Here is a 21,408-nt window from a genome sequence, read left to right as displayed (position 1 = left end):
TGAGTAGTTCGAGGTGGAATTTCCACGACTCAGGATATGTGCATGTCTAAGTTTTCAGGTAACTCCATGTTATTCTCATGTTGATTGTATTTGAGGAGTATTTATATTCTATTGTCTCTACCTCCCTGTCAATAGTTGGTATTCTCTGACTTTTTAGTTATATTGCAAATCTAGTGGATATGAAATTTTTTTCAGTCTTCAAATACCTTTTTTTTTTTTTTTTTGGAAGGCCATGCATAGTCTTCATTTATTGTAGTGGATATGAAATCTCATTTTATATATCATTACTTATTAAGTGTCCAGTAGGTGCTAGGTACAAAGCAGTGAATAAGACAGAGAGAGCAAAAATAAAAAAGACTCCTTCTCATGCAATTTACTCTCCAGTGGGGAGACGGAGAGATTATAGCATAGTATTTGAGTATCTTACAAGTGCTAAGAACTTTGCATCAGAGAAAGTGTTACCTGTGTTTCTCCCAAACAAGACTTAGCCAGGAAATAATCAGCCCTGAGAACTAGAGACCAGTTATAAGACCTTATATTTTTTATGTCTTACTATATTGGATGCTAATAGTTCCCCTAGAATTTTTATATTTTATGTATGACTGACATCAGTCTGTGAGATTCCATTTTGGTGCTACTCTTATCTATTTGATGTGCCAGGCATATTAGCCTCATACAATGCACTGGGAGAGTTTTCTCTTTTGTTATTCTTGAAATAATTTAAATATGATTATAATAGCCTGTTGCCTGAATGTTGGGAGGAACTTGTCTGTGAAGCTTCTTATGCCTCATGTTTTCATTTTGGAAAGATATTTATCTACTAATTCAATTTCTTCAATTTTTATGGTGTTATCCATTTTCACATTTCTTCATGATTTGGTTTTTGTGGTTTGTATTTCTTTAGTAACCTACCCATTTTGTTAAAACTTCTAATATTCATTGGCATAAAGTTGTTCAGATCTCTTATTATTTCTCTGCACTATCTACAGATATGTCCTCATTTTCATGCCTTATGTTATTGACCTGAGGTTTTACTTATTTTTTCTTGACTGATATAGCCAGAATTTTGTCAGTTTCAAGAGTTTGTTTTTTGAAGGACCAGCATTCAGCTTTGTGAATTCTACTGTTTTTGTTTTCTATTTTTATTAACTTCTCTTATTTTTTATTTTCTTTGGATTTATTTCTGATCTTATTTTTTACTTATTTTCGCTGTTTTTTCTCCTTTCTATGCTATTTTAGGTAAAATTTTGCCTCTAGATATCACTTTTTCTTCATTCTGCAGTTATTTAACATTGATTTTTCTAGTATCTGTTTGTTTTGCACTCTGATCCATGCGATAGTTAAGTTTCCAACTGTACAGACTTACACAAGCTACCTTTCTGTAAATATTTCTTGCATTGTGAGACATGAACATAGATTGTGATGATTCATTGTGGCTTGTGGTACCGTGTAGTTAATTATTATTTTTGAAATGCTCCAAATGTGCAGGAAAATCAGCTCACCCCCAAATGTGATACACTGTTCTATAAATGTTTGTTCGAATCCTTCTGATGACATTACTGATTTAACTCTTACTTCATGCCAGAGGGGTACATTAAAAATTGACTGATAGCTTTCTTTAATTTCCTTGTAGTTTTACCTACTTAAAGCATATTTTTTAAAACTATATTGCTAAGTGCACTCAAGCTGAGAACTGACTGTGTGTTGTGTTGAGTTTTTCATTATTTTAATCCTTGGTGACACTCTTTTGCCTCTGTTTCATCTAATATCAATATAACTACAGAAATTCTGTTTTTGGAAGATAATATTTGCCTTGTGTATTTTCTATTCTTTAACTTTTCCCAGTTCTGGGTCCTAATGTTTTGAATCTCTTGTGGACAGCATTTAGCTGGAATTCTTAGTCTCTCTAGACTAAGTTTTGGGCCATCCCTAGTTATTTTGATTACTGATATATTGATTTCTGCCACATTGCTTATTATTTTTTCCCACAGTTTTAGTTTTATTTCTCCTCTTTTCCAGTTTATTGTTCTTCTCCTTAGTCTCACTTCACATCTTCATAGGTGAGGTCAAAGAACACAGCTTCTAAGGTGTGTTCATGTATAGTCACTTATATTAATACGATCACATAACATACAGTTAATCAGGATCTCTTCCCTCTTTCCACCTTATACCAAGGTCTTATAGCTTGGTCCTAATCCCAAAAGACAAGTTGTTGTTCACACTGAATTATATTAATCGATGTGAGCGGTTCCCAAGCCCAGCAGCTGGACCCTGAGCCCTGCTCTCTCTTCTGTGCACGCTGCCTGCCCCATACACTCCTCCCTGAACTGTCATGGTCACGCTCGCAGGCATGACCAGATGTCCCCTTGAGGGAACACTAATGCCTGCTGCAGAACAACTCATTCCGATCAACCCACTTATTAACTGTGTTTTTTCACTGTCTCACACCTGCGTGCTTTCTGCCTGAAGAAGTCATTTACACCTTTTCTTTAGTGAGGTCTGTAAGACAAAAGGTAACACATCTGTTTTTGTCTTTTTTTTTTTTTTAAGCGAATCTGAGAAAAACCCTTTTTTCCCCTTGTTCTAAAGAGAGTTTATCAGGTATGAAATTCTAACTGGAGACTGATTTTCTTTAGCAAACTGGAAGGATCATGCTAATGTTTGGTGACATTGTGGCTGCTGAGAAGAAACAGCTGTCAGCCCAGTTTTACTCTTTTTTAGGGAATGCATTTTCTCTTTATCTCATTTGAAGAGAACTTTTTTTTCTTCTATTGGTTCTGGGAATTGAAATCAGGACCTTGCACTTGCCAGGCAGGTGCTTATGCCAAGGAGCCATATCCCAGTTCTTGAAGAGAATTTTGTGTTCTCTATATTATTAAATATTGTTATTGTAAGTCTAGAAATATATGTAATAGGTTATTTATATACATATATGTAATAGATGATATATATACATATATAACAGATAAATACAAAAATAAAATCTTTCTTGTGACTGTTTCTACCTCATTCCCATATCTCTAAAAATTTGACCAATATTAGAATTCTTCACTTGATCTTTATTTTCTTCTTAAGATTTAATATTTTCTCTCTGTTGGCTTTTCACTTCTGCATTTCCTTAATTTTGTCTCCCAATTTGGAAATTCTCTCTCATATTTTCTAGTGTGCTGTTTCATCTTGAATTGAGTTTCTAATTTTTCCAAGTAAGCCATAAATTGGTGTATTGTTTCACCTAATTTGACTTATGTTTGCTGAGTACAGTTTTTTCTTTTAAGTCCCAAAAGCATGCAGCCTTTTGTCACATGACCAATACTTACGTTTTACATGACTCTCACCCAGTTTTAAAAATACACACATATATCATGTCAATATTTGTTATAATCAAACTAATCAGCAACCTATTAACACCCATGCTTTGCTTGTTCAGTACTCAGAACTTATTCATGTTTATGCTTTTTGAGTTTTTCCCTTTTTTATTTTCCATTTGGTTCTCCTAATGTGCTTGAATATTAAACATTAGTCTTTCATTCTTATTTGTATTTTGGGGTCTTTTTTATTTCTTTCAACACATTAAATAAATACACGTGCTACCTTATGATGGTTACTGTACCTCACACCTTTGTGGTTCTGATTTTGCTGTCTGTGATCTCTAAGACTCCTTTTCTTGGGTGTTTTGGGTTTTGTTTTGAAGCACTGGCCTGGATTGATACTATATTCCTGCACAGAAGATTTCTGATGACTTCTGCTAGTCACGTAGATCTATTACAATGTTTGATGTTGAGATCTAACTTTTCTGTCTTAAGGTTGCTGTGTTTTTGTTGTTTTGTTTTGTATACACACATAGATAAAATCATCGGGAAGCCCAGTGGAAAAGAAAAGTTCTGGTTGTGGTCCTCCTACAGGATTTATTCCTTTCACTCTGCCAAGTTTCTTGGTGTCCCTTTCTACACAGTGGGTTTATTTCTGCAAGGTGTGATCCTACCTGGCCTTTCGCTCTGGGATCTATGTCCATGTGGCCATTGTTCCAAGTATAAAAGCATGAAATTTTTATAGCATTTTTATTCCACTATCAAGCCACCAAGTTTCAAGGATTTGGTAAGAACATGAAAATCTTGAGCCTAAGATGAAGGGTAGTGCATCTTTGTTTGCTTTGTATTGTTGTTTTTAATTATAGTCATAGTAGTAGCCTGATTCCAGCCCGATTCCAGCATTTTGGACTCGTTCCCCAACCACAGTTCCTACAGAATGATGTGAAGAGGGTCAGGTGACATTTGTCATTCAATGTGGTAAGTTGCGTTACTAGAGAGAACCCCTGAGCTTAGAGTGCCCCAATTTTTTATGCTGCCATATGAGGATGAATGCTCTCTGTTCTAGAGAGAGACATTATCTATATTAAGTGGACATAAACTTGTCTGGTCTTTGCCTTGGCAGGAGACACTCTCCGCATTTTCCAGGACTGTTCAGTAACCAAGCATTATTAAAAAAGATGACTTAAGACAAAGGGCAGGTAATGCCTTTTTCTTAAGACATTTAGACACACAAAAGGCTTATGGGGATTTGTCTCCCATAAATTATGAAAATGGAAGGTCAGTGTTCATCAGACGTATTAAAAATAAAAGTTAGGATAGCCTCCAGTGATGAATAACATTTTCAAATACATACTTTCTTGCTAATTAAATATATAGTACATTTTATTTATGATTTTAAAAGCAAAAGCATTGTTAGGTGTGCTGTTAGTTGAACCCGAAATCATAAGGTTAATTTTCACTTACTTAAAATAAGCCAGCTACTATTCTAAGTTTGTTTCTTACTGTAATTGATTCACCCACCGTCAGCATCTGAGCTACAGGCAATTCCTTTGTGTGTGTTACTTTTTCTGCTTTACTATTACAAAATGTAGAATTTCTATTTTAAGGAAGAAACAATTCACTTTGCAAGTGAAAATCATGTCCTTGTGTTGTTCAAAGATGGTTTCTACATAAGCATTTGTAAACTCTTGATGCATGTTATATTCTTCAAGATTAAAAATATTATTAGAGTTTTTTATTCGAGATTTTTTTTCTCAGTAGATTAGGAAATCTTCAGAGTTGAAAATATTTGTAAAATTGTTTTCCCTACTTTATTTATGGTTCAACCTCTCATACCTCTTATGTCCCCTGAGCACTGTGGCCCATCCGTGTGGCCAACATGTAGATGTGAAGAAATAGTTAGATACCAAGACTGTGTTCGGAAGTTTAACTCAATTCCCTCTTCAGGGGTGGTTTGTCTCTTTTATTTTGCTATCTAAAATGGTAGTTATATTTGCTTGCCCAGAATTGATTATTCTACTTAACACCTAATGTACGTCTTGCCACTGTTGTTAATCCAAGGATTTCTGAGAGACCACGGAAAGGTGTTTATGTATCAGTTCAGTGTGGCCCTATGGCCATTAGTCCAGTTTTCAGATTCTGTTTTTACATTTGTGCACTAAAGATAGAGCTAATTTCCATATTTTGTGTGAAATACCAGTGCCCAGATTAGAGAACTGTTTGTTCAATGCCACTATCCTGAATAATAAAGAACTAATAAAGGACTTAAGCTAAGGTATTTTCAGTTTCATGCTTTGCATAATGAAATTTTTTTCCCACATTGCACTCCAGTGGAAACTTTTTATGAAATGTCAATAGGTAGGTATGCCTTTATATAAGGAATACCTTATAATATAATATAAAATAATTTAGAAAATGCTGTTTAAATAAAATGTCAAGCATTTCTCATATATTCTAGGCTTTCTTACCTATGTGTTTTCTCACTGTGGGCCTTGTCATTTTACTTCTTTTGCGGTACCTTTGGATGAATAGAAGTTTTAAATTAAATTAGATTGTAGACTAGTTGGTTAATTTTTTCATTTTTTAAGCTTTTGGTGTTTCAGGAATTTCTCCATTCTTTCACAAATTCTTCTGTATTTTTCTTTTTCATTTTATGAAAAAAGACAAATTTTATAACTAAGTAATATGAGAATACTGGTAGTTATTACATTATTATATATTATTACATTATTACATATTACACAATGTGCACCATTATTGTCAAATTACTTAGTACAAATTAAATTAAAAAAACTTTTGTAGACAGGCTCTTCCTATGTAGTACAGGATGGCCTTGAACTCACTGTGTAGCCCAGGCTGGCCTCAAACTTGTAGCAATCCTTCTGCCTCAGTGTCCTGAGTGCTGGGATTGCTGGGGATCATAGGCAACTGCCACCACACCCAGCAAAAATATTCTTACATAAAAGAAACAGATAACACAAATTTTCTTTTCAACAAACTATGACTGGTAGTGAAATATTTTGTTTTCTGCACCTTGTTTATAATATAACTGATATTCATGATGCAATGAACCTAAATGGGTTTGGAGATACAGTGTGCATATACAATGTGCACACATTAAGACTTTGTTACCTCTGAGAGATAGAAGACAACATTGTATTTGTAGTACTTATAGCTTAGGCTAGTTGATGTGAACATTTGTTTGTTATTCTTTATATTTTCTTGTGTCTGAAGGTTTTCCTAATGTTTTTATGAGTAATAATACTGTGAGATGCCTTTACTGCAGCCTTCCATTTGTCAGTAAGCCTTGTCTTTAGCCAATAGGGGAATATTTTGTGTTATCCAAATTTAATTGACCATAGAACCACTGTTTTCCCCAGGAATACCTACTGTCTTCTTGAGAGTCAGTCTTGTTCTTATGGATCCCAGATTCACAATACATACATTAAACCTTGCTTCTCACGAAGACAAAGCAATCCAAGGTCTAGTCTTCCTTAAAAGTGTGTCATCAAGTTACAAAAGTGCTATGAACTCAGCAGGATGAGAAGGGAGGTGTTATGCATATGGTTTTTACCTTAGCACTTTTCTTCAAGTTTCTGGGCATGCCTTGACTATAACATGTTGGGGGCATACCCTTCTCACCGTACTCTGGGGGGCCAGTTAGAGCATTTGAACTAGAGAAGTCAACAAAGTATAAATTCTACATGATGAAATACAGCCATACCACAACCTCTCTTTTTTGTTTCTAAAATACAATGGAAATGGCACATAGTATAGAGAATTAGGAGAATAGGGGCCATCAAAGGCATTCATAGGCCCGCATCAACGGTTGCAGGTAATTTACTATTATCTAATTAACAGATCATTTCTATCCTGTCATAAATAACAGTAGTAGAGAGGCTGCGTCTTTCCTTGTAATGGAAATCCTTGAAAGGAGACTTTGTTTTAATTCGTTTTTGTTAATATATAAAAATGGAGCTAATTCTTACCTTTTTCACAATAGCAGTGCTTTATTTGGCAGACTTTGTACATATTTTTTAAAAAAAGAATGTATAAATAAAGCAGCTGATTTGACCTGGCAAGCTTCAGTTCCAATTCAGCGTACTTTCCTTATTTATAAAGTGTGGTAAAAATGTTGGCCTCTAGAAATTGATATTCCCTGGGGCTGCGAGTGCGGTAACTTTTTTTTTTTCAGTTGTTGTTGTTGTCATTTGCTCTTTTAAAACTATAGCAAACTCCTAATAGAAAAATTCCAAAATAAGAGCCAGTGTAATGTCGGTACTCATATGTAAAATAAAGGAACAAACTAGTTTAAGATGACCTGTTTTTTTAAAGATTGTGACCCCGAATGGTGATTGTTGGCCTTGTGCAGACTGGTGTACGTGCCACTGCAATCATGCTTGAGGCTTATAAATCTTGCATTATTTGGTGTAAGTGCGGACACTCCAAAATGAATTTAGAGGCAAATAGCACTGTGTTTCTGGGCACAGGCTGGGTGGAGAGAATGCTGTGATCACGTGTCAAGAAATTCTAATCATCTGCTCTTATAATGAATGGATTAGTCCCTCCATTCTGCCAATAGGACAGGAGTGCATGAACACTCGAGTGCAAGAGGCAACGGCAAAGAAAACAATAAACCGTGCATGTGAGACTGGCCTGATGCTTGGTGATTAAGAGATGAGGGCCCCACGGGTCAGCTCCCCATAGGTACAAACAGATGTTTGCACTGTTTCACAGCTGCTAAATATGATATAAATCCAAAGAATTTTTCTTGTTTTTATAAAGGAAAAAAAATACCCAGACAGCAAATTTTTGGTCATTCAGATACTCTTACCAAATGACATCTGGTTTCTGTACTGCTTATTTAAGCAATCCTTAAAAAAAATGTTTGCCAAGGGGAGTAACTCTAAACTTTCAGCCCTTCACCATACATAACAGTACAGTTTAAATTACAGTGTAGCATGCAGAGTTTATTATAAGCAATGGCGTTCTTTATTCCTTAACTAGCAAGTTGTGCTTTTAAGAAAATGGGTTAGATATTATGTAATTAGTTAAGGGAAACCTATGATGAAGTTACATGTAGAATATCCTAGGATTCCTATCCTAATGATGGCAGAGAAAATGAATTAATTGCTTCCATATGTTTGGAATGGTGGGGGAGCCAGGCTAAACTATATAGTTTCCTAAAAATAAAATAGCAGCAATCTAGCGAGACAGTATTACAACTTGTATCGAGGTGGGACCACATGGAGACAGTGACACATTGAAGGTCAAGTCAGAAACCCAGGAAAAGATTTGCCTAAATCTTTAGAGAAGAGCTCTCTGTATGCTGTCTCTTAGTATATTTCCAATTTTTATGCAGAAATTAGCTCATTATTGAGTGCAATGGTAATTACCTTTATATTGATTATTCCCTCCACACTGTCTATTTTCAGGGATGTTTGCATTGCCTTCTGAATGTTTTCCACCCCAACCATGGTGAAGGACACCCTGTGTGTCCCCTCTGAGCTTAATACTGAAACAGAAAATGTGATAATTCTATGACAAATTTGGCTATTAGCGGCATTCCTTCTTTTGGGTTTTACATCATTATTTGGCCTGATACTATAATCCCAGCCTGATATTAATAAAGAGGAACAAACAATTGGTCAAGTCCAACTTGACTGGTGATTGCTCGGTTGAAGGTTTGCTAGCTCTGTTTTGTTTTCAAAAACTTGTCCAATCAAGTTGTCTAGAGTGAAGATAATATACATACTCCATGGGTCTTTCTTTAGCTCTTTGTAAAAGTTGATTTGTTCATTTTAGGGGTACTAACTCATTGACATTACATAATGTAGGGTCTACGAGAGCAAGACGGTAGTAATTTTTCCTACTGGATTTTACTTTCTTAATGTTGGTCAAGAGTTCTATCCCGGTATTTGTAATGATCTTCAGTTTCAGCCCTGAGTCAAATTCACTGATTCCTTTACCAGTTTTTTGTGGTCTCTAGCAGGAATGTTGGCTTCCTTTAGATTCCCTGGTGGAGTTCACCCTCTCGCCAGCACCCTCTCTTCTGTGTTTACTGACTTGGAGGAACTTCTCACGTCAAGCCTTCTTATATATGTACCACCTGTGCAGCAAGGCCCGGGAAGGGGCTCATAAAGGACGGTCATGAAATCCTGACCGAGGAGTCCTGCACTCAGGTTGACACTCAGCGGTGCACAGCTAAATGCCCCCTCCTGGCCTCCACGCCAATTTCTGCTTATCACAGACAGCTTCCTACTGATGTTAGTAAGACTAAGTATGCAAAGGAAACACGAAGCTCCTCACTCCCTGAGAACCAGGATATTTAGGTTGTGCAAATCCTTGAACCCTAAAATGGATTTAATCAGTCCAATTCACATCATAAATATCATGTTGCAAGGACACACATGTGCTGGAGCAGATAGGGAGATTGTGTTTTAACTTTTAAATTTGTAAAATTATGCCCTGTGGGCCATCTATTTTTTTTGGACACTTCAGGGACTTCATGCCAAGAGGAATTCTTCAGGGGTTCATGTTGAGTAATTCATATTCTTTATTGAGAAGGGAGAAGTTTCCTCTCCATTTTCAAAGATAACATATTTCACCTCTAGAACTCTACCAGAACTTCCAAAACTGTTCTTCCTGCCTCAGTTTCCCCTAGACTATTCTGTAGAACAATCTTTTGAAAGGTATGTTGCTATTTTTCTCTTTCCCCTTCCCATCTGTTCTATGCTTCCAAACACCTCTCTTTTCCTCTGTCTCTTTTCATTCATTCCTTCTTTCTTCTCTCTTCTCTTCTAAATAGCCTATTAATCTGTACTGACTGCCTACTAAATCTCATCAAAATACAAGAGGATAACTTGAGGCTAGAAGTCTTTTTTTTTTCATTTCCCTTTCTATTGTGAAATAATTGTAGATTCATACGCAGTTGTAAGAAATAACGCTGAGGAACTCTCATGTATACTTTACCCAGTTTCTCCTATGGTAATGTCTTTCAAAACTTATCATACGACATCACCACCAGGATCTTGGCGTTGATTCAGTGACAATACAAAACATTTCCATCACCACAAGAAGCCCTCATTTTCTCTTTCCTAAGCTAAACTCATAACCTTCTCATCCCAACTCCCCCCTTGATCATTGACAACTACTAGTCATTTCTGTAATTTTGTCCTTTTGCGAGTGTTATATAAACACAGTCACATGGTGTGTAATTTTGGGAGGATTGGTTTTTTTCACTCAGCATAATTCTCTCCAAAGTTTTTCAAATGTATGCCTGTAGTTTCTTCCTTTGCATTGCTGGCTATGGTATAGATGCTCCAGGAACCTCCTAATGAACTTCAGTCTTGAACTACTGTGAATGATACTGCCATGAACATTTGTGTATCGGTTTTTGTTCGAATGTAAATTGTTCTTTTCTATAGCACATTCAGTTGCCAAGTTATATGGCTGCATATTTTGCTGTTTTATAAAAAATTTTTTGGAACCAGCAATTGAATTCAGATCCTTGTGCTTGCCAGGCAGGAGCTCATACCACTAAGCATTTTGCTTTTTGAGAAACTTCCAAATTGTTATCTGGAGCGGCTGTACCATTGTCTGGTGAGGTGGCCTGCCCACATTTGTGGCATCACTATTTTTTTATTAGAACTCTTCTGATAGGTGTGTGGTGATACAGATCATTGTAATTTTAATTTACATTTCCCTAATGGTTAATGAAGTCAAACATCTTATCATGGCTTATTTGACATCTACATATTCTCTTAGATGAAATGTCTTACAATATCTTTCACCCAGTTTGCTACTGGATATTTCTTTACTTGTGATCTTGTGTTTCATTTGATTGTCAAGAAAGATTTAAAATCTCAAAGCAATTTACAAATTTTGTTAGTACCTGTGAGTTACCCCGAAAACTGGCTTTCACTGTGGTACATTCACACATGTGCATAACCTACTTTGATTATTTTTATCTCTCTATTGTCCCTTTTCTCTCTGTCTCCCATCTGCTTCCCCTTTTTTCTAATAATCTCCCTTCTGCACTACTTTCATCCCTTTCTTTTTCTTCTCTTTTTTTAGTTTCGTATATGAAAGAAAGAATATTTGGCTGTCTGAATCTGCACAATTCTATTTACTACAACGGCCTCCATTTACATACATTTTCCTGGAAATACTATTTCATTCTTTATGACTGTGTATATTTGCCACATTTTTATTTATCAGTTCATTCACTGATGGACACCTAGCTATTTCCATAGTTCAGCTATTGTAAATTGCACCACAATAAACACAGACACATAGGTATCCTGTAATATGATGACTTTCAGTCTTTTGGGAATATACTGAGAAGTTTTATAGCTGGATCAAATAGTAGCTCCAGTTTTAGGTTTTTGAGGAACCTCTACACTGATCTCCATAGTGAGTGTACTAGTTTATATTCCAGCAAACAGTGCAGCAGGATTCCCAGTTTCTCATATTCTTGTCAGCGTTTACTGTTTGTATTGCACTGTATTCTTGATAATAGTCATTCTAACTGGGGTGAGATGGAATCTTAATGTAGTTTTGATTTGCATTTCTCTGGCAGTAAAAATGTTTAACATTTTTCAAATAATTTTTGGAAAGACTGCACAGCTTTTAAAACTGGAGTCTGGATTTGAATGTCAGTCTCCTTGATTCCAAATGGCTTTCAACCTTTGTCCTGTTAACTATGGGCAAATAGTTTTCTTTCTTGCCTATTCAAGCTTATGTGCTTTCCTCCCCTATTTTTTGGAAGCATGTCTTCCACTGCCACTGCTGGGATAGGGGGTTCTACATTAACAACTACGGGCTTACATTCTGAACCTGCTCTGTGTGTGTTAGGTACTGGTGGCAACTGAACTAATTCTGTCCCGAGTTAGGCTCGGTGACTTGTACCTGTGCAAAACCTCTCCCTCTTCCTGACCTTTTGTTTCTGATAGCAGAACCACTGTCCTTTCTGTCATCAGTAAAAAAAAAATAAAAAATCTTTGTTTCCTCTCTTGATTTCCTAAAATCCCACTATCCAGTCTTCTGGGCAGTTAGTTGTCAAATCTAGCATAGAGTTGTGTTTGTTGCCATCACCCTCACAGTCTTCTGGATTTCATGTATCTCATCTTAGACACTGTTGTCAGACCTCCTGAAGCTTGCAGTTGGTCTTATGATAATCCTGTCCTTCAGTAGTTCCTTTCGGTGGAGTGACTGATGTACAGACTCCATAGCTGGTCAGTCTGCAAGGCTCGTTTTAAAATTGACACTTGTCTGATTTTTAGCCCAGTCTCCACCTACATTTACACTAAACTATTGGCATTTCCTAGTAGGTTTTGAAGTTTCTGCTTGACACCACATCACACTGTTATATTTGTTCTATTTTCAACAATGAAGCTGACATATCCTTCAAAGCAACCTGTTCTATGAAGCCTTTCTCACTCTTCTAATGGAGGTCATCTTTCATTCCTTCTGAGATGAATTATCTGTCATGACACTTATCTTGCCTTTTAACTGTGTCATTAGTTTGAAGGTAAAATTAATGCATAGCAAGATAAAGAATTGGGATCATAATGGGTCTTCAGTGATTGCAGATTTGAATTTTATAAATGAATCTCCAAAGGATTAGAGCTTCTACAAGTTTAGTTCTAAACTGCTTTTGACTTATGAGGAATGCCTTTACTGAGTCCACTTTAGTATTTTGATTAATCTGGATGGGCATATCACTGGTTGTGACAAAATGACAATAATCTAGATGACTCTTAAAGATATGGAGAATGAATTGCCAAAGGTAATTGTCTAAGTATGCACTTGTTATACATAAACTCCATAAGGATGCTCTCCACTGGGGATAAAACAAGAACAATAGTCTTCGAGGTGTTAGGAATATGTCTATTGTGAGTATGCTGTGCCTTGCTAGAAGAGGAAATATTTCTGGGGGGAAAATCCAACTTAAAAACCAACTATTCTAATAATTTACAAATAATGAGATATATTCCAGTGTGTTAAGTAATACTTTCATCAATGTTTAGCTACTTACGTATTCCTTCAGATTTCTAAGCTTTTAATCTGAACACGGTGTAAGGTTGGCTTTTGAAGTTCTTATCTTTTGCAGGTTCTGTGCAGAGGAAATTAGGCATGTTTCCAGGGCCAACGGGCTCTGGATTTTGGTATGTAATTTGCAATTTCAAGAACCATGTTTCCTAAAGAATACAAGAATGTAGATTTATAGCAAGTATAGCTTAGCAATTATACCCAATAAATAAAAATGGCATCATGTCACTTGGACTTAAGAGGCCAAAACTGCAGAAAGATGCCAGGGAAAGAATGTTCATGGTGAAAATTGGGGCCACTAGTCATTCACTGTTGTGCTAGAGCCTAGATGACAGTGCTGTGAGTATAAATAATCCCCAGTCATGGAAACAAGCAATACTTTTTTGTGCTCTGCATATATTAAACACCAATAACCCAGCAATAAATTCTGCAGTGTAGATTTAGCCTTCACTCATTTTCTTCCACTCTCTATTTTCTTCTCTTCCAAAATACCTTCCATTCTCTTTATTAAGATTTACTACTACTAATTCCATGTTAGAAAAGAAGGTTGTAAAGTACTCAGTTAAGAGAACAGGTTCAGAGTCCGGCAGGCAGGCTCTACAGGTTTCCAGCTGTACCCTGGAACAAATAACAAGGCTGGGTTCCAGTTTTCTCATACGTAAAATGGGGACAATAATCACACGCATCACCTAGGATTGTGTGAGTACATGAAATAATGTAGAGAACTTAATCTAGACACTGTTTAAGTATTCAATAAACAACAGACCCTATTATTATTATGGTTAGCTTTGTGTCTTTATAATTGCAGCTATAAGTTATTTAGAATTAAAAGTTCCTGGATTGATCTTCAGACCCAAGGATTTACCAACCAGATGTAATAGAAATGTTCTTGAAACCTGACAAGATGAAGACACCTGCCAAAATTCATTCAAATTTAGCACATAGAGAGGGCGGTAGACACCATATATAAATCTTTATGGTTTATGGGTAGTCTGAGTTTCGAGCTATCTCATTCACTCAGCTGACATTGTCTGGGTCTCTCCCCTATACCAGGAATGTGCTGACACTGAGGTCCCTGCCCTGGTGTCCTTCACAGTCCGTTTTGCAAATCAAATCCACCCATATGAATAGTTCCCCGCTGTTTTCCTCAGGTGACTATGAGTGGTAATGCAGTGTTGCTTGGATTTGGATATCGCATTTGGAGTTCCCCCTGGGCTTGTATCTTTGCAGGTGAAAAAGCCACGGTCACCAATAATTAAAACCAGTGACTATGGTGGCCACTGTGGAGAAGGCTGGCCCCTCTCCAGGAAGAGGCCTGAATGTTCTCTCTGCTGACCTCCTCAGAAATATGTGGCCTCTCGCTGGAGTTCATGCGCTCGTCCTCTGGGAACGCAAAGGCATGGCCAAGGTGGGATGAGTGCCCGCGCTTGCTACCTCTGGCTGTTTCCTCCCGCAAGGAGGAAAGGGAGCTGGGCTCCCGATGAGCAGCCAGCTGCAGCCTCATTGCAATAAAGTGTTAGAATTAATCAACTTCATCTGTTTCCATTTTGCTAAACTGCTACATCAGACACCACAAAATAAATACATTAACTAAACGCCCCACTCTCCTCACTCTAAAAAAGACACTTGAAAGATGGAAAAATGTTCATCTGTTGCAGCCGGGAGGGTGGTGGTGGTGGGGAACCAGGGAATAATTAGAATCTTGAAACGTCTGCCGCCGGAATAGCAATCAAAAGAGCAGAAATGCCTATAAAAAGTCTGTTCTTGGCACCGCTTAATTGGTTCCCTTATTTTTCTGCCTCTGAAGCTGTCTTTAGTGACACCTACTGATAAGAGCCAATCAGAACCGTGGCCGAATTCCTCTGGGCTGGACCTGCCAACAAACTGCTCAGCCCTCCAGATGTTACTGCTTTGTGAGAAATGAAAACTCAATAAACCAGGCTCACCCTTCCTCCTGGGGTGAACACAAAGACAGTCAGATATGGAAAATCGCTGCTCAGCACCATGAACAATGCACTCGAAGGAGGGGATGGGCCCAGTTGTATTTGTCTTGGTGGAACAGACAACCATGAAGCCTCACGCAATTTTCGCTGGCAATAGTTCAATACGTGACGATACATTGCAACTGCTCTACAAAAGGGGGCCCTCAGCTGGGAAAAGTCCCAAGGCAGGGTTAAAGAACTGGTTAGAGAAGCTTGTAGAAAGGGTTAAATACGTATCACACATGCCTTTACGATGCTGAACGCTTCTCCACCTTTCGTGTTTTTCAGACTGCATTCTTTTGTGTTACGTAATAAATCAGCAAGATGCTGCAGTAAATAGCCTCATGGCACATCCCAACCATCAATGAATAATATCCAGCGAGCACTCGCCGTTCTGGAACAAAATGAACCAAAGTGAATTAGTTCCTGTCCTCCAGACCAGAGTGTCCCAATCTTTCTTAGTACAGGACACACTTATGATCTTGCTGTGAGACAGTAAGAAAATGTGTCACTGTCTTTTGTCCCTGAGCCAGTCACTCATCCAGCTGTCTGTCCATCGAACCTTCTGCCCACCCTGCTTTTGTTACCTGAACTGAAACTCACCGGGAGAATGCAGATATAAGACCACCTCATACGATGTGACAGCATCTCTGTCCTGGTGAAATGCCATGCATGTCTTTGGCTAGCTTCACTATGGTAGGGACAGTGGGACCTTGAGAGTTAAATGTTTACTCATGGAGGTTAGTTTCATCTCACAAGTTGAAAATCACATCTTACACATAATGTCATACTATTTTAGAGGTAACATTTTGAGCTCATTCCTGACAAGATCATTTTGTTGAATTCTTTACCTGCATCTTGGGAACAGTCATGCATCAGCAGCCTGTTATAATGTGTGAGTTTTTTTGAATTGCTCAAAGTAGTTTTCTAAAAATGGTTGCCTTTGCATCTATTTTGTGGTTTGTATTTGAGCACATAGCACTGTTACTGGAAATTGTATTACCCCCGTCATCCGTACCATTTGCATCGTATTGGATTACAATTTTTTTTTAAAAAAAGAAAGAATCAGCCTAAGTCACCACAATATTACTATATGAGGAAAATTAGAAGTCTTATTTATTTTTTATTTTTTACTTTTTTTTTAGGCTAGTCAAGTGAAGCAGTGGGAGTGGAGAAGGAACAAAGAAATCTGTAACTGGTTGTGATCAATTAGTTGTAAACACCACTGCACTCGGACCAGCCTAGAAGTCTTATTAAAAAATGATACACAGTATGTAAAATTGTTAAATAACCCAGAAAATGATTAAATCTGTGGCAATTCTTTTAAAAATTGCTCACAGAGAATGATTAATGGGTGCAAGTTGGATTAATGACTTCTACGATTTTATTATGCAATAGGTTAACTATGTTTGACAACAATTGACTGAATATTAAGAAATAATAAATGTTTGGAGTGATATGTTAATTTTCCTAATCTGATCATTATACATTATATACATGTATTGAAATGCCACAATATGCTCCATAAATATGTGCAATTACTATATGTCATTTGAAAATAGATTTTTAAAACTGCTCATCTGAGATGACTTCCAGAAGCTTCCAAGCCAGTATTGAGCAAGGCTGTTCTGGCTCAATGAATCTGCAACCAATAGCATTTATTAGTCATAATACACTAACTGTGATAGTATCTCCATGATATTAGGTACATTGGAAAGGCTCAAATATAATGTTATTCATTTTTTTAATATACAGTATTTGGGGAAACTGTCCAATATTCAGTGTATCCCACGGCATCTTCTTCTGCCATGTTTATACTTCATCATCTACACACCCTAAGTCTCGAGTAGCTGGCAGAAAGGAGTATTTCCCTCTGAGGATGACTTCAGGCCTCACAGAATTGGGATGTGCTAGTTAAGAGCACAACTTTAGATTTTTGCTGCCTAAGATGGACTATAATTTCCTAGATAATTTTGTAATAGGCAAGACATGGACTGAATTCATTGCACAAGTGACGATGGGATGGTGCTAAGTCTGCAAATTTGCACAACGTTTAGGTGAATTTCTGAGTGAAGTGTTTTTAATTTCAGGTGGGAGAGTATATAAGCAGGTTACTGGAGCTGGGAAAAGTATTATCTCCTTTTTGGTTTAAGCCTGGAGGACTTAGTAGAGGAAGAGAAATTTTTAGGTCTTTAACAAAGAGAATCAGGGCAGATCATGGTGGAGTAGGTTTCCTAGGAGGTGCTGTACATAAACTGCAAAGAAAAAGTTCAAAAGGAGGTTGGCTAAAATGCAGCAGAGGCTGTGAAGAAAGAGAGTCACTAAATCAGAGATGGTGGTAGGTAACACTTAACAGGAAGAGAAATGGGAACATTCATTGGATCAGAAAAGAAAGGAAAGGAAGCTTATGAAGATAGGTAAGAATAACAGTTATTTTAATAGAAAATGGCACTGACTGAAAGGAAGTGCAGAGGGAGACCTGAAGTCCGTTGAAAAGTAGAGACAATGTGGACGTAAATGATAAGCCAAAGCATTAAGGACTAAGATGAAAGCTTGACTTGGGAGCAGCATTAGCACTGATAAACTTACCTTGTACTTTTCACAACCTTGTGATAAAGTTCACTTCAATTAACATATTGAGTTAAGTTAGATCTATTGGTTTATAAGGTCTTTGGAGATTAGATGCTGATGATTAGATATAGTCAATCGTGGACTGTCAATCATTTGATTATTCAAAAAATATTTTGATTTAATGGATATTTATTTAGTATCTCTGTTTTGTGTCTCAAGCTCTATACTATAAATAAAAAACTCTAATGTCATTTTGGGGTCTAGTCTTTATATTGCTGATCAATATGTTTAGGTAAGTTTCTTCTCCTTACACTTGGATCTGCCATCTCTGTGTGTCCCAAGGATCCTACCTAAAGAAGTGTTGCAAGAGTCAGCTTATCTTCCTTTTCCACTCAACTGAAGCTAGTTCTGTGTCTGATTGCCTATCTTGAGTGCTTAGTATGTATGTCAAGGAATTTTCCCACATTAGATTTCACAGATACCTCACTATCACTACAGAAGGTTAAGACTGATAATACAAGGCTGGGGGTTTAGCTCAGTGGTATAAGCACCTGCCTGGCAAGTGTAGGATTGTGAGTTTGATCTCCACTACCAAAAAAAAGAAAGAAAGAAAAAGACTCATACTACAGGGAAGGAAACCAAGGAATAGAGAGGGTAGGAACTTATCCACGGTTCCATCAAAGTTTACTTCACTGATGTGTGGAACCAGGAGTAGATCAGGAAAGCAGCATGCCACAGTGGATTTCCTCCAACTTTCCCTTAACTTATTATAATTTATATACTTATAAAAGCTGAAATTTTGAAATAAGAGTTCCCTGTATGAATTAATAATTAGCCTTCTTCAGATAAGGAAAAATTCTAAAGAGTAGATACATTTCTAATTACACATATTTTGGTATTGTTATTATTTTATGCAGCAGTGTCTGTTTTCAGAGTTAGTTTGATTAAAGGAAAGAAACCCATGTCTGTTCTGAAACTGAACTGGTGTTTAGTCCTGTACTATCACTGATCAGATTTGTTAACACTAGAAAAGTTATTTAACCTCCAAACCTTTAGTTATAAAATGTGGACAATGACATTCACCCTAAAAGACCATGAATTAAAATAAAGAGATCATTTGAAAAACAAAACAAGAAAACAATGCTAGAGACTGAATGATATGTTAAATGTGAACCATTAACGTGATGTAATGAATGATGGGTTCTAGAGCTGGATGACTAGAAAGATGTTTGTGCCCCTAGCAGACAGAGAGAAACCAAGTGGAACTGATGACATATTGAGATGCTATGTAGGTGGAAATGGCTACCAAATTTTGAAAAAGTGTCAGAACTGCATATTTATCTGTGTAGAGTTATTGTAGGTTTATTGAACAGATGATATTTCTTAACATGTTAGGAGGAAAGATGAAACGAGAATCCTCAATTTCAGGGAGAAGTAAATGAGTGAAGGAGACAGAAAAGAAATGGTTAGGTAAAAAAAGGAGGAAATAGAGCAAGTAGAGTAAGTGTGGTGGGAACAATGAGAAACTTGGTCATGAGAAGCTTTGATATTAAATGGAAGAGAGACAGAATTCCAAAGGGTGAGATAATTCCAAGATATTAAAGTCATCAAGACTAGTGGCTTTGAATAAATAAAGAGGAAGACTGACTGTTATTTGCCAACTTTTTTGTCACTGAGACAAAATACACATCACCCACAATTTAGAGGAGGAGAGAGTGGCTTATGGTTTCCGTGGGCTTACTCTGTGGTAAGCCATCTCCAAGGAGAAGAGAAACAGCATCGTGGAGGAAAGTGCCTCCCTGCATGGCTACCAAGAATTCAAGAAAAAAGGGAGGAGCTGGGGACAAGAATATACCCTTGCAGGTCATACTTGTAGTGGTTTGCCTCTTCCAAATAGAAACCACATCCCAACACATGAAACTTTTGGAAGACAGTGTATATCTAAACTCTTAATATTCTGCCCTGGGGTCCTAAAAAGCTTACGTCCATCTGACTATACAAAATGCATTGAGTCCATCTCTACAAGTGTCCAAACTCTTAACAGTTCCAGCATTGCTGAAAAGTCCAAGTCAATGTCTCCTCTGAGACTCAAGACAAATTCTTAGCTTTGATCCCTTGTAAAAATATAAAAGAAAACTGAATATTTCCAATGTACAATGGCATACTATAAACATATCCATTCTAAAGGGAAGAATAGGTGGTAGAGAAGAAATGGACCAAAACAAAATTCTGTAACTCTGTGTCCTGGTATCTGGCACCCACAGTCAGGAGATGTGAGTACCGAAGAGAAGAGTTTAGGCTGCCCCACCTCTATGACCTTGCTGGTTACAGCCTATGTAGCCTTTCTCTTGGGCTAGCTCCACTTGCCGCCTGCAGTTTTTCTCAGCAGATGCTCCCCATTCCTGGTATCTACAACTTTCTGGGGTTTCTACTGCACTTTTGGTTTTACTCTCACAGTTGCACATTGGCTTCTTGGGGTCAACCTGCCTGGCTTTCCAACCCTTCCTTTAGTGTAGAAGCCTGCATGATTCCACAACTTCTGAATTATGTTCTCTATGCCTGAACAACCAGCATTATATGAATAATTCTGAATTTTGCCTCCAGCTGGAGCAGTAGAAAAGCCCCCTTGAGTCATGGCTCAGGGACCTCTGAATATCTGAGCATAATCAAATGAGTACTGGAAAGTCAATTCCCCAGGTAATAGGTGGCTCGGTGGCTCACCTCAAAAGTTACATTTTTGCATTTGTGAGCCTAGAAAACATGAGGTCTCACTGATTCCTGAGATGTCTTCAAACCATTTACCTACTGTCCTAATGCAGTCTTCTTTTAATGCTAGTCTTTTCAGTGATCACATTCTCCTTTGCCAGAACCTCACACCCATTTTTTTCCTGGTCAACCTTCACATCAGTATCTGTGCCACAGCCTGAGAGATAGGCTACTTTGAAATTTCCTCCAGCAGATCAATTAGTCTGTTACTTTAGAACTCAGTCTTAAACAATGTCTTCAACATAGTCAAAATGTAGACAAATTCTTTGCCATAATGGAATACCCATGGCCTGTAGTCCAGTCAGTTGCAGTAGACTGACAGCAAGTTCATTTGAGAACTGTGGGAGAAACAAGAAAGAACTTAAGCATGAAACAGAGGAAGCAACCTGACATACGGACACCCCAGTAATTCAGGAGTTCCACAAAGTATTATACTAAAGGTTGGTGGAGCATGGGGATTGGAAATCAACAAGCAAATGTATCATCAGGTCAACATTCACAGTGGATGATAGAGGAGGAGTTGGCAGTGAAAGATCACCAGGGAGAAGGGTGTAGATGCAGATATGATGGAAACAGAATTTACTGACAAGCAGAAAACTGCCTTTGGAAAACAGAGGCAGTGTTACTCGTCCTCATATGACTGTTGGAAGCTTCAGTTCTTCTTGTCCTACAAACGTATCTCTCCAGCTTTCTACAAACGGCATTCTTGTAACTTCCATGGCACAGGA

General features: G+C 37.4%; 1 long non-coding RNA gene across 2 annotated transcripts in view; it reads left to right on the top strand.

The window, feature by feature from the left end:
- The window catches only part of LOC134475840 (uncharacterized), a 65,016-nt gene extending 46,851 nt beyond the window's left edge, over window positions 1-18,165 (top strand). Inside the window, exons 2-4 of one of the 2 annotated variants that reach the window (XR_010047131.1) lie at window positions 13,423-13,477; window positions 14,592-14,769; window positions 15,632-18,165. This is a non-coding gene — a long non-coding RNA (uncharacterized LOC134475840). Of the gene's footprint in view, window positions 1-13,422; window positions 13,478-14,591 lie in introns of both variants that reach the window. The other variant, XR_010047130.1, reaches the window with a different exon arrangement.
- The last annotated feature ends 3,243 nt before the right edge of the window (window positions 18,166-21,408 follow it).

This window comes from Cavia porcellus, unplaced genomic scaffold (genome assembly GCF_034190915.1).
Source record: "Cavia porcellus strain 051 isolate PalLab524CR breed Dunkin Hartley unplaced genomic scaffold, mCavPor4.1 scaffold_1, whole genome shotgun sequence".
In the NCBI taxonomy this organism is placed as follows: domain Eukaryota; kingdom Metazoa; phylum Chordata; class Mammalia; order Rodentia; family Caviidae; genus Cavia; species Cavia porcellus.
This window is presented reverse-complemented; position numbering and strand designations above follow the sequence as displayed.